General features: G+C 39.3%; 1 protein-coding gene across 3 annotated transcripts in view; it reads right to left on the bottom strand.

Moving 5' to 3' along the window:
- Positions 1-12,484, bottom strand: part of LOC120765753 (protocadherin-11 X-linked) — a 452,351-nt gene that overhangs the window by 280,416 nt on the left and 159,451 nt on the right. The window lies entirely within an intron of this gene.

The raw sequence follows: 12,484 nt of genomic DNA, 5'->3' as shown, positions 1-12,484 counted from the left end.
GAATATTTAAGAAAATAAGAAAAAAATAACCTTGGAATTCTGTTATCAAGCCTGCTGACAGATGGACACAGCAGCTGTATTTGAATCCCAACAATGTGTTTTCAGCATGCCAGAAAGACCAAAATTTATCAATAGTCTAATGTTTCTATAGAGTGAATATCCAATCCTTGGACTCTTGGGGTGGTTTTTTTTTTTTTTTTTTTTTTGTTTTTTTTTTTTTTTCCCCTTTTCTTTTTTCTTTTTTTTTTTAAAGGTCAGGTAAAAGTTTAGAAGCCAAGTCTGGATGCAAACACGCAACTAAAGCAGAGAAGACTGCTTCAGGCTACGCAGGTCTGAAAGAAAGTCCAACTTAATTTGCAATAATCTACTTGACAAAAGACAAAGTTAAAGAAGAAGAAGGGAGATTTGTGTGTCTTTTGTGGTTATATCAAACACTCTAAAGAAGACAACATCACACTGAGGTTAATTGGAAAAAAGGAAATTATTCTGAAACTTTCAAATCAATGGAAAAAAAAAAAAAGGCAAACCAGCTTCTATCTATTTAAATTAAGTGCTCCAGACCAGATGAAAGCAGCCGATGAAAAGCACATTGTTTGATAAGGTCACTTATTTGCAAGACAGGTGATCAGTATTCATTACAAAGAAAAGGGAAAACAAGAAAAAGAGCAGAAGTAAGAGTTTCATTATTCGCTAGCACAGAAGCACAGTGACAGCTTTAACCAGCTTTTATTGAAATGTTTCCTCTGCCTTTCCCTCGACAACAAATGAAACAAACCTGTAACAAACTCTAATGAACGACTAACAAGCGAACTAAACCTTTGACAACTTCTCTGCAGACCCTGACCTGCTGCAGGTCAAAGAGATTCCAGCAGTTTTTCCTCTGGATTATCTCCTATCTATTCAACAGCCGTCTTTGAAAAGTCCAGAATTTGCCATGCCTTGGATGCTGAAATGCTCCAGCCTAATCTTAAAACGCTTTCTACATAAATCAGCAGTGCTGGTAGAATTCCCAATTCCCTCCGTCACTCCTTGCAGGCCAGCAGCGCTGGGTGCACTCATCCCCTCACTGCACCTTCGGCCCATTTCTCACCCATTAACCTCAGACTGGACAGAGGATTTGGGGTGAACAGAGACATCTTTCCACCTCCTCCTCGGACAAACCTTCTAGGCTTGTTAGGGGAGGGAAAAAGTCCACTCGATCAGTGAAATAGGTTAGTGCAGGAAAAGTCTGGGAAGAGGATTGCCAAGTATGAAGCAGAGGAGGGGGAGGGAAAAAAGACAAAAAAAAAAAAAAAAAAGTTGAATAAAGAGCTGAGATCTGGCAAGATTTCCCTGATATTTGAAACACGTTTAAGAAATGTTTAAAACAGGTGCCTACTCTTGCATTTCCACAATGAGAAACTTCACGTGCTATGCTGAAATGGAAAGGAAATTCCATCAACTAAAACATTGACAACAGGGTGTTCTAAAATCAATAACAATAGAAAAAATCTTTTCAATGATCCCTAACAGAAAAAAAAAAAAAAAAAAAAAAAAAAAAAAGACGGTGGTAAAGATCAGAAAAGGAAAATTAAAATCCATCTGATGTATTTCTATTAGCACAAATCTGGTTCCATAGAGGCTGAGTCAATACACTACAACAAAACCAGTTAAGTACACAAGTTCTGTAGTTCAGAATTTAATCCTTCAAAATTTTTATGGTACTCAAAACCATTCCTCATTTAAAGAAATACCTATAAAAGGCAACTGAAGCATCCAATCTTTCCATTAGGAAGAATTTCTTGTTTTCCCACAGCCCCAAAAAGAAGAATTATCTCTCTCATGCCAACACAGGAGAGCCTTTAAACTACAAGAAAGATTAGCATCACTCTCCTGAGATAGACGGCCTCATCACAACCAATTTGTCACAATGATAGTCTAATTAAATGCATTATTCTTCTGCAGCAAAGAAGTGAACACTTGACATGCTTGAGTTAGACATACAAGTCTTCCCCTCTTCTTCAATCCATACCTTTCTGTGTAATGGCAGCCCCACAGGGAACACTCTGGGGCCTCATTCACAGTGAAATCAGTGAATGTAAGAGTATTTTTTTTTTTTTTTTTTTTAAATAAAACCATTTTCTGTAATGGTTGGATGAATAAAGCCCATGTGTTCACAAGGATCGTGCTTCAGGGTAAACACTGAAGTTAGCTTTGGCTGGTCCCTTCAATCAAAACATTTCTGTTACTCCACATCAAGCAAAATGAAAGCACCAGTGCCTCAAGGAAAATGTAGAATAAAGACTTGAGATGTCACGTTGGGCTGGAAGGTAGGAGCAGCTAACTGGCTATTGTCTTCAGCAAACACAAGGGCAAATGGGCAATTTTCCCTCAAAGTCATGAGAGGGACAGTGCTTTTCCCTAATATAATTTTAATACCATAAATCAGACAGAAAATCAGTGAAGTTTTGTCTGTTTATCTAGGAGAATTTAGTTTCAAGTTGGTGAAACTTGTGCATGATGTTCTAGGAAACCAACAGAAAATATGACACATGGAAGAATTCTTCTCCTACCTGGGAATTCTTCACCCCCTGGGAATCCCAAACCCAAGAGAAGATGAGGAGCTGATCTCCCAGGACTGATAAATCTTTTTTAAAAAGCAGGTCATGTATTCATCACACATTTGGCTACTGCTCACACAACAATCACATGGACAATAGAGAAGCAGCAGCCTGACTTAATCTGACTTCTACTCACACCAAACTTTTCAATTCTTGTGCTCAGACTCATTCGATTTTGCGTGACAAAAGATTACAAGACCATGTGTCCTTTAGAGCACCAGCAAACCTGTGCCAGCTTAGAGAGACTGCTAATGAAAAACAGATTAACTCAGCATAAAAGTATTTCAAGTATTCATTAGATGAGCCGCCCTCGCACAACATCAAACAGCAACGACTTCCACAAGTAGAATCCCAAAAACTCCATCAACAGGAAAAAAAAGAAAAAAAGAAAAAAAAAAAGAAAATCAGTAAATGTTTTCTTGACAGCTTTTTGACACCTAGGAGGTGCTGCACAGGAGGAAATCAAGCATGCAGTTAAATGGAGACCCCCACTGTGACCACCCCCTTGGTAACTGCAGGGATCTCTCCGGTGTTTATTGCACTGGGCTCAGAGTGCTCAGCACCTGCTGGATGGAGCCCTATGGTCCCATCACTCCAGAGCAGCTGAGATCCTTCAACAGCGCAGGCTTATCCAGCCTGAAAGAAAATATGACATGCAAAAAGATAAGTAATGAGGGAGAGGTGAAAAAAAGAAACATTTTTCTATTTTCGACCTGGCTTCCAGACTCTATTGTATACAGGCCCAAATCTGCTCGAGATACATGCTCATCTGCCAACACACATACTCTGAAAATAAAATAATAAAAAAACCCCCAAAAACAATAGAAATCACGTTTTGGAGTCTGGCCTAAAGCACAAAGGAAAATCCCATGCCTTTCTTCACAGAAGAGTCTATAGAAATGTCCGTGGCTATAAGTGAATTATTCCTCCGCATATTATGTTTGTGCCATCTGCCTGCCAAACCAGTGCCTCATCAGCCTTTAACTCATTATTGTATCAGTTCCAGGAGAAATAAAGAGCCCTTCTTGCTCAGTCTAAGCCAGATCTCACTCTCTAACAATTTAAAGACTCAGACTTTTCACTCCAAACTCAGGTACAGCCTTTTATTATAGATACAACATGAAAAAGAGCTGGCACCTCTGCGTTTCCTGATCTCCCTTGCATATGCCATAAAAAGGACACCATGGATTCTAAGGAAAGGTCTCATACACTGCTCGATGATCTTTAAAAAATATTTTGTAATAAATAAAGGCTACAGCGCAGCCATCTTTAGAAGGGCAAAACCTCAATAAGCCTCGTGTGTGAGGAGCTTAACGTGCATTAATGGCTGAGGAAAAACAATCAGCGTGAGTTCCTGGTTAAAACTGGGAGTGTATAACCATGGCCAAACCAGAAGGGAGGTGGCAGAACCGTGGCCATCCTCATAACCCAATCACCACAAGTTATAAAGCAACTCCATTTTTTCGTGATGGGATTACATGCCCAGTCATTCACTGGTTTACAGAGGTGGGATTTCGAGTGGCTTCACAAGGGGGAAAATGAAAACTATCTGTGTCTTCCCTGAGCATCCCCCCAGCAGCCCCAGAATTCGTGTGCATCTTCTGTATCTGCTCGTCACAGATTTGTGCAGATTTAGTGAATGATCCGTGTTAATCTAAGAGAGAACTCCCAGCACTGGGTGTTCCTGGGCCCCCACAAATATTTTTATAGTCAGCACCCTCTAACACACTGCACAGCACTGCAACACCTAAAGAATGATTAAATATTGCTGATACTCAATATTAATTAAAACTAAAAGCATTGCCATACCTTTACATTTTTTCTTCTTCGCTGATTCTTTCTTTAAGTTACAATGAGAAAGGCAATTTTAAGCTACATTCTTCTCTGTCACTCTAGACTTTAGTTAATTTATCACCGTAGCACTTCACGAACAGAAATGCTGATGATTTTGAATTTAGTGTTTTAATTAACTTAATTTATTTTCATTTAAATTGTTACCTCTTCTATTTATTTAAAACATTATTTAAGCTTTTCTGGAGCTGGTGTTAGACTGCAGAGAAGCCTAATTAAAAAAAAAAAAAAAAAAAAAAAATCCCAACCCCTAAAAAAAAACCAAAACAAAACAAGCCACCCAAGTTTGAGCTATATCAAGGCAGAAACATGAAACTTTCTCCTCCTTGTAAATTCTGATTAATGCCTCACCACATCAGGTAACTTAAATGTAAGTTTCTAAACTCCATGCTGCCTTGTTTCAGCCACTCTGTTCTCAAGTAATTATTTGATTCTATTGGAAATTGATAAAAAAAGGAATGGCACAATGTTTTCCTTAATTCTGTATTATGAATTTCCAGTGGTTCCCTGCACATATCAAGATCGACACCTGGATGTGGCACCTCTGTGTTTACCTGACCTGGTGGTGTCCAGTCAAAGGTTGGACTCAATCCTGGAGGAATTTTCCAGCCTCAATGATTCCATATCACACCTTATGTTGAGAAAGACCAAAGAGCTTTAAGCAGTGGTGCGATTTCATCTGGATTATTTCAGGTGCCACACCTGGGCTGGTGCAAGAGCTTTGCAGCAATTCTGCCCGTCACAGGCTCACCACAACATGGAGAAAATTCTGCACAACATCCAGCATGATCAGTGGTGCAAGCACAGCTTGAACAAGCTCAGCCTCTGAGGAATAAGGTGTTAAAAAAGTTTTATCTTGATAGAATACACCTGAATTGGGTCAGGACACTTTCTGTTCATGCAGATTTACCGAGGTGTGGGCTTGACGTTTCGAAATCCGAAAGGATTTTAGCCGTGTTAACTGTTTCCCAAGGGAAAAGTTCTTGAGAAAGCCTCCTCTCAAAACAATCTTGGCAAGACAACTATCCTTTCCCAAAACAATTTTTCTCTAGGTGGTGTTTTGCTGTTTCTCTAATTTCACCAATGGGATTAGAGAGGTGTCATTCCTAGTCACCAGTCATGTTAAGTCTGTATCAGAACACTTTATAAAAAGTGGTAAGAATTAGACAATAAAGCCTTCTGTACTCTTTGCCTTCTGAAATACTTGGAGTCTTTCCTCTGTCTTTCGTGTCCTACAGCAACACCTGGGGTATTTCAATGTCCCAAGAGCTGCAAAACGTAGGTTCCACAATTCCCCCAAGAGACACTTATTCTGGCTGTCAGTAGTAAATGAAACTATTGGCTAACAGAGCTACTTAAACCCTGTTCAAAATGCACTGAGAGATATTTTAGGGGGTTCATTTGCTCTGTCTATCAGGGGAAAAAAACAAAAAAAAAAAAGAAAAAAAAAAAAAGTTCTTTAGTGTGCACAGCACTATTCCCTCAATTAAAAACATTCTTGTCTGCAACAGACATGCCACATTAAGAAAGGTTAAAGCCAAAAGGACCCCATTTTGTTCGATTACAGCAGAATTAATTGATGTGTTTAATCAAAGAGATGCTTCTTGGCAATAACATAAAGCTTCTCTTCTCCGGGGATGATCCCAACCTCGCTGGCAGACTGGGGGATTTTAAATAAATACAAAACAATACCAGGAAGTGAAGGCTGCTGTCTGAGCCCTGGGTTTGTGCAATTCCTTCAGAGAGGGCAAATTCCACAACTCCTCTTGCTTCCGTACCTATACTATTCATCTTCTCTCAGCAGGAGACAAATCAGTAGGAGCTACATTGACAGTAATTGTAAAATCCCAAATATGCTAAAAGCTCATCAATAGAAGAGAAACACAATTTATTTACTTGGTCGTGTTAAAATCAGAGTTTACAATATTGTTCACAATCTAATGCCTGTCTTACATGAGAAAAAAAAAAAAAAAAGAAAAAAAAAGAGAGAGATGCACATGAGAAGAAGCTTTGGACAAGTCACATCCTTTGCTTTATTTCCTCTTACAGAAAGATTGTCTTGAGTTATTTCGGCCAAGCACTTTTTGGAAATTGAAGTTTGTGTGCTTGCAATGGGTATTTCTAAACTAATCCATCATTCACCGGCAAATAAACGAAGAGTGATGATAAATAAAAAGATTCTTAATGCAATATGAGCACACATCACCAATTTTATTAGTGGCTTCCAATAAATCTCTTTTAAAAACTATGTGCTGACCAGAGAGGAAAAGGAAAAACAAAATAACCAAACCAAAACAAACCCTTAAACTCTTCATGGTCTTTGGCAGGGACTCACCAGCCATAATTGCTAAAACCTGAACTTCGTGCTCCCCCGATTCATGTAAGTTTAAATGGGTTAAAGTATTTGGGGAATCGGTTATAAATGAATCTGAAAGTATTTCCGAAGAGAACGGCAGAATGCAGAGCAAAGCATTTCATTACAAATAAGAAGTGAAGTTCATTGAGCAACAGCTCCCATCATTATCTCGTGAATTCCCCAGGATGCTTACTGCAGCCTCACTGAAAAAGCAGCTATTGATATTCTAATTACAAGAATTTTGGAGGGTGAAATTCCTAGAAGGGACTGAAGTTTTCATACCGTACATTTCTTAAGAAACAAATTCTGGTTCCTGAACCATAAATAGAAATTTATATTGATGGAATAGCCAATAACAACTCAGCACAGCAGATCAGCCTAAACCAGCAAAATCTATTACGAAACCATCTCGGGACGCCAGCCTAGTGCAGTCTCCATATAACTTGTAACCCTAAATAACTCCCTCACAGTTGTTAGGAACCCATGCTTGAGTTTGTTGGTGGTTGGTTGTGGGTTTTTTTGGTTTGTCTGTTTGTTTTCCTGGCAAGCTCTCTGCTCTTTCAGTTTCCTCTTGAGCTTCAAACCTCTTTCTTTCACAAGGGTGTAAATTCCTCCTTGGAAATTGCACATGTCTCCATGCCAGGGGCCACCTAGGGAATACTCATACAGGTTCATCTTTCCCAGCATTATTTCTGTAAGGACAGATGGACTCACAGGTATCCTATCCTGGAGTGGGCCCTGTAGTAGGGGGTAGAACAGAGGTGTTTGGTTGTTTTTTTGTTTTTTTTTTTTTTAAATATCCATATGATCATATTAGATCCAACTCCAAGAGCTGTGTTGAGGTAGCAAATATATATAGAGATAAATTTAGATTCCTGTGTGCTCAGAAGACCTCAACACAGAACAGTTTAGGTGCAGCCACTGAGAAGTACTTCTCTTTAAAAGTGACTCCATTGTTAGGCTGCTTCTGGCAAGAGATGGATTAGAAATTCAGAATAAAAATATCTGATCTTTTGTCCCTTAGAGCAATGTGTTTCTTCAGTTAGGTACCATCATTTTTTAGGAAAAGAGATCCAATATTGTTTTCCAACAATTTCCAACAATGTAAAACATAAGTAGAAGAAACAACAACAAAAAAGGCATTTTTCCATTAACACCGGTCTTGCAGCATTGCCTGACTCCTTTATCTGACACACAACACACAATTAGGTTCCATCTGAGATGAGAAATATTCTCATTACATAAAATTTCATACCGTTATCACATAACTTCAGACTTCACAGCAGCAATTTTATGCCCTGCGAACACATAATTGTGATCCTAAAATAATGCAAAAAAACTTTTCTCAGGAGATCCTGCCTTGGACTGAACCATCTCCCTCCCAGCTCTGACCGTGGTGTGATTCTGTGAGTTTCCTCCCAGCACACCCAACACTCCAGTGAGCTCACAGTACCTCCCCTGTTTTTGGGATGTTTTTTGAAATTTCTCTGGCACTCACTCTGTAAGTGACTAGAGAATGACACCTGCAGTGGCTGAGCTGCGGTAGGAACAGAGTGATGCCTCTTTTTGAGGAGGGAGGGATGCAGGATTGCACCCCTCGGCTCTCGCCCTGCTTGGGAACTTGTCAGGCTGGGAATCCCGGCCCCTTCAAAAGCTCTGATCTCCAGAGAACTTCTGCAACAACTCCTAGAGGAGTTCCCCAGCTCCAGCAATGCCCCAGGCAGTGTTCTTCCACCGAGCACAGCCTTCTGGATCCCCAAATTAGCACACCAATTCTGCTGGAGCTTGGCTCCTTCCTATTCCATACGGGTTGGAAAGGATGGGGAGAGAGGGAAGGGCTGCCGCTGCTGCTGCTGGTTCCATATGGCCCAGCTGGCCCAAGCTGGCCCTGAATTTGGCTGTTTTATGGGAATCCCTTGCCAGAGTTTCCCTTTTCAGAAGCACAGCGTGCATCAGCACTCGCACACAGCTGCCAACGTGGTTTCCAAGCAAAGCTCTACCAAACTCCTCAGCTGCTAATGGGGACTCATTCTTTGCAGCTAATTGTCTGCTACTTTCCAGTCTTGCTCTCCTCTAAAACTAATTATAAAACTTCCATGCTTTGTACGAGCCATAAAATTCCTTCCAGAACTTCAGAGATTTGTAACAGAGCCAGAGCACTCGAGGGTGGATGCAGTAACCACAACAGCCCCAAATGCTGAAGAGCTTCACGTCTCCTAAACGCGGAGACAGTCCTTGGGATTCAGCATAATTTCATCCCAAGACATTCAGGCAAGCCTGACAACAGTATATGCTGTGCTACTGGACATTTAATTCCATTAAAAAAAAAAAAATTAAAATTTTTTATACCTCGCGGTTTACAAGAGCCCAAAGAGAACAGCTAAAGCTGTTTATAAAGTCACTATCAACCCCTACGATGAAGTTAGTCTGGGTATTAGAAATTTTAGCCTTTTTAGCCACTTAAATACAAGTTTTGGGAGTTGTTACAATCCCACCAAATATGAATGCTTAGCTGACCTATTTTTGTGCTCAGTTTAACAGTACACTGAATAATTTGCCAACATGACTCAAATTAGGATTCTCAATCCTTCACTCCCAGAGGCACTAAAGCAGACGTGAACCTGAAAATATGGCCCAGTGGCCAGAGTGGCATTTAGCTAAAATACTTGAGATGTCACCGACAAAACTTAAAAGCCACTAGATTTGCAGCAAGAGGTAGCTAAATGTCCAAACAATGAGACTTTTAGAACTTCATTCAGACTGACACGAGTCCACTGGCAGACTCACACTCCAGCAAGTGATGTAGGGTTGGAGAAATCCACAAGAAGCCACCTCCTAATATTATTTTCTGCTGCAGTACTTGCTAGATAGACTGGATTTGGTTGTGCCACAAACAAGTTACAGCTCGTGCAGAAGCTCTCCTGTCAAAGCTGCTGATCTGAGTCCAGGGGTGGGAAACACAAGGGGTGCTCGACTGTGCTGGGAAATGCCAAGGGAGCTCCGCGTACCCAGGTCATGATAAAACAAACAAGGCAGGGTGAGTCTCAGGGGCAGACAGAAGCACCAATTTACACCGATTTAGCCTTTCAGCCCAAGCCTTGTTCCTTGTTCCTCTCGGGGTTTAAGGAGAGATGGAAGTTGTGGGTCGATGATCTCACTGTGAAAGTTCCAAGGCTTATGAGAGACAGTCACACCACAGGGGCAGAGGAGTAAGACAGTGACTGATGGAGACACAACCAAATTCGATGTCATTCCTTAAACAGGAAGAAAATAATATATATATGATATATATATATACTTCTTCAAGTATTTCATTAAAACTCAGAACACAGAAATGTTGCTGCTTTGAGTAACAGTCACCGATGAAGATATTTTCTCTGTCCTTACAGTATTTTTATTTTTCTTCCACTGTCCATTATCAATCACCCCTCCTCTGACTGCCTCTCTCACAAGGAGCAAACTTTCAGACAGGACAAGATCCTACATTCCAACATTTTGGTTTCTGGTTTTTGATATCAATTCCAGCATGACAAGGCTATGCTTTTGCAATGCTTGTTTAAATTTGTGCCACCAACGAATGAATGAATCACAGTTATTTAATTTTCCTTTACTACAAGGCTTGTCCTTCACCCTCCTAAGGAATGAAATTCTGTGTTGAATTTAATTTGCTTAAAAAATAAATGTATTTAGTGCACAGAGTGAGGAGCTCTGATTTAAGGGCAGACTTTTGAAGGCACTGTGGTTTTTAGCAGGAGCCTGGGGACAGCATCGCTGCTCACGGCGGAGTTTAAATTTCAGATGTACCTCTGAGCTGAACCCACAAACCGAAAAGGGACACACAGAACAAGTATACAGAAAGTCTGGTATTAAAAATTATCAGCAGACTTACAGGAAGAATTTTAAAGAAAAAACAAGCTACACACCACACTAGGGAAATTCAGGCTTGCATGGTTATCAGGAATCAATGTTATTTTTCAGTGAGACACCTTCTGTATCTGCAATGCAAGCCTGAACTTATCTTTATCAGCGAGTTACCACATGAATCACCACTAAAATTATTTATTAAGGGCCACAAACGCAGCAGGAATTATTTCAGATCATCAGGCTGGCTGAATGCACACACCACGGGTAAAACAACTCATTTATACCCAGATATTTGCACAGGAATTTCCATCCACAGAGCAGAGTTTAGGAAACCAAACAGATGCTGGTGCTCTCCAGCTGAACATCTGTTTCCCTGCAGACAAGGAATGACCTCTGGTAGCTGCTTGGGACCTAAAATAAATAAATCCAGATTCTCTACCAGGAGTTCTGCTGGTGGAGTTATCACCAGAATGGCTCTGAACTGATATTGCGAACTGAAATCATTATTCCTGTTACAGTACCTGGGTTTGATGTGTGTTGTTTTTTTTCCCTACTAGAATACAAATTACTCACTTCAGAGGGCTCTCCTTACCCCTTGGTGAAAGTCAGAACATTCTGGATTTAATTGGGTTTTTCGTTAAATTAATAAATGTGGAGCATCCTGAGTGAATCCACCTCCAATAGATGTTACAAAAACCTTACAAAATATTTCCCTTGATAAGCAACTAATTTATGGGGGATTCATCAATTTCTAAATTGTTTAGAAATTATCTTTACGAGTATTTTCATGATTCAGTGGGGAGTTAGAATTTTGACGGTTTTGGCCACAAACTTACTCTGTCAATGATTTGCGATCATTAGAATTAAAGAAAACTTTACTAAGTTTTAAAATATTTGGAATTAACCTAGAGAACCTGGAAGACTGTATTGCACTTCACAAATTGAACTGACATGCTGTTAAACTTCTTGAATAAATCAATTTAAAAAATTATCAATTTTATAGTTAGAAATACTTTAGAATATTATACAGTGCAGGCTTACAGAGCACAAGATATCAAAATCCCACTTAGAATCAAATTCCATCTTTGAAAGCTTTCAAATTCTTTTTCAGACTTGCCTTGCATTAAACACCAAATTATTAGCTATTAAACACATGATGCATGTCTGGTTTTTCTCTATATAATTATGTGTGTATGTATCTATTTATGATCTGTACAATTACAGTATCTAAATGTGGCCTGAGTATTTGATCTATTAAAACTGTCATAAAAATGGAAAGTATTAATTCCCATTAACAAAATAGAGGCTTGAGGCAAAGGGAAAAATTAAATATTTGTTTATGCTTAAAAAAAAAAAAAAAAAAAAAAAAAAAAAAAAAAAAAAATTGTAGGCCAGGTCTTTTAAGCTCCTGTCCAGAACTAAGTGTTCGTGCCCTAAGTGTAGCAAAGAAAAAGTTTCATTTTTCATTCTACTAAGGTCAAAGCAAATGCTCATTCTGCTTAAAGTATTCAAATGATGTGATTGCTGAACCAATCAATTATGAAGAAGACTTACTTTCTAAAAAGAAATAATGATGCAACAGACATATTCAGGAAAACAAAACAAAAAATACCCTGTAAGAACAAAAAAGGATATAAAGATAAGAGAAAACTCACCCATTGGAAATACAGCACTAATCAGGCCTAAGAAAATAAATTAAAAATATACTGAAAATATCCTTTTGCACAAGTTTGGTGAGAACTATAAATAAATATGGCCCAAGTAATGAAGGGTAAAAGGCTTGGAAGAGACACTTGCATTTAATTTGTGTGGC

The sequence above is a fragment of the Hirundo rustica genome, chromosome Z (assembly GCF_015227805.2).
Source record: "Hirundo rustica isolate bHirRus1 chromosome Z, bHirRus1.pri.v3, whole genome shotgun sequence".
NCBI classification, from domain to species: Eukaryota; Metazoa; Chordata; class Aves; order Passeriformes; family Hirundinidae; genus Hirundo; species Hirundo rustica.
Note: the sequence above shows the minus strand (reverse complement) of the source record. Positions and strands in the feature narration are given on the sequence as shown.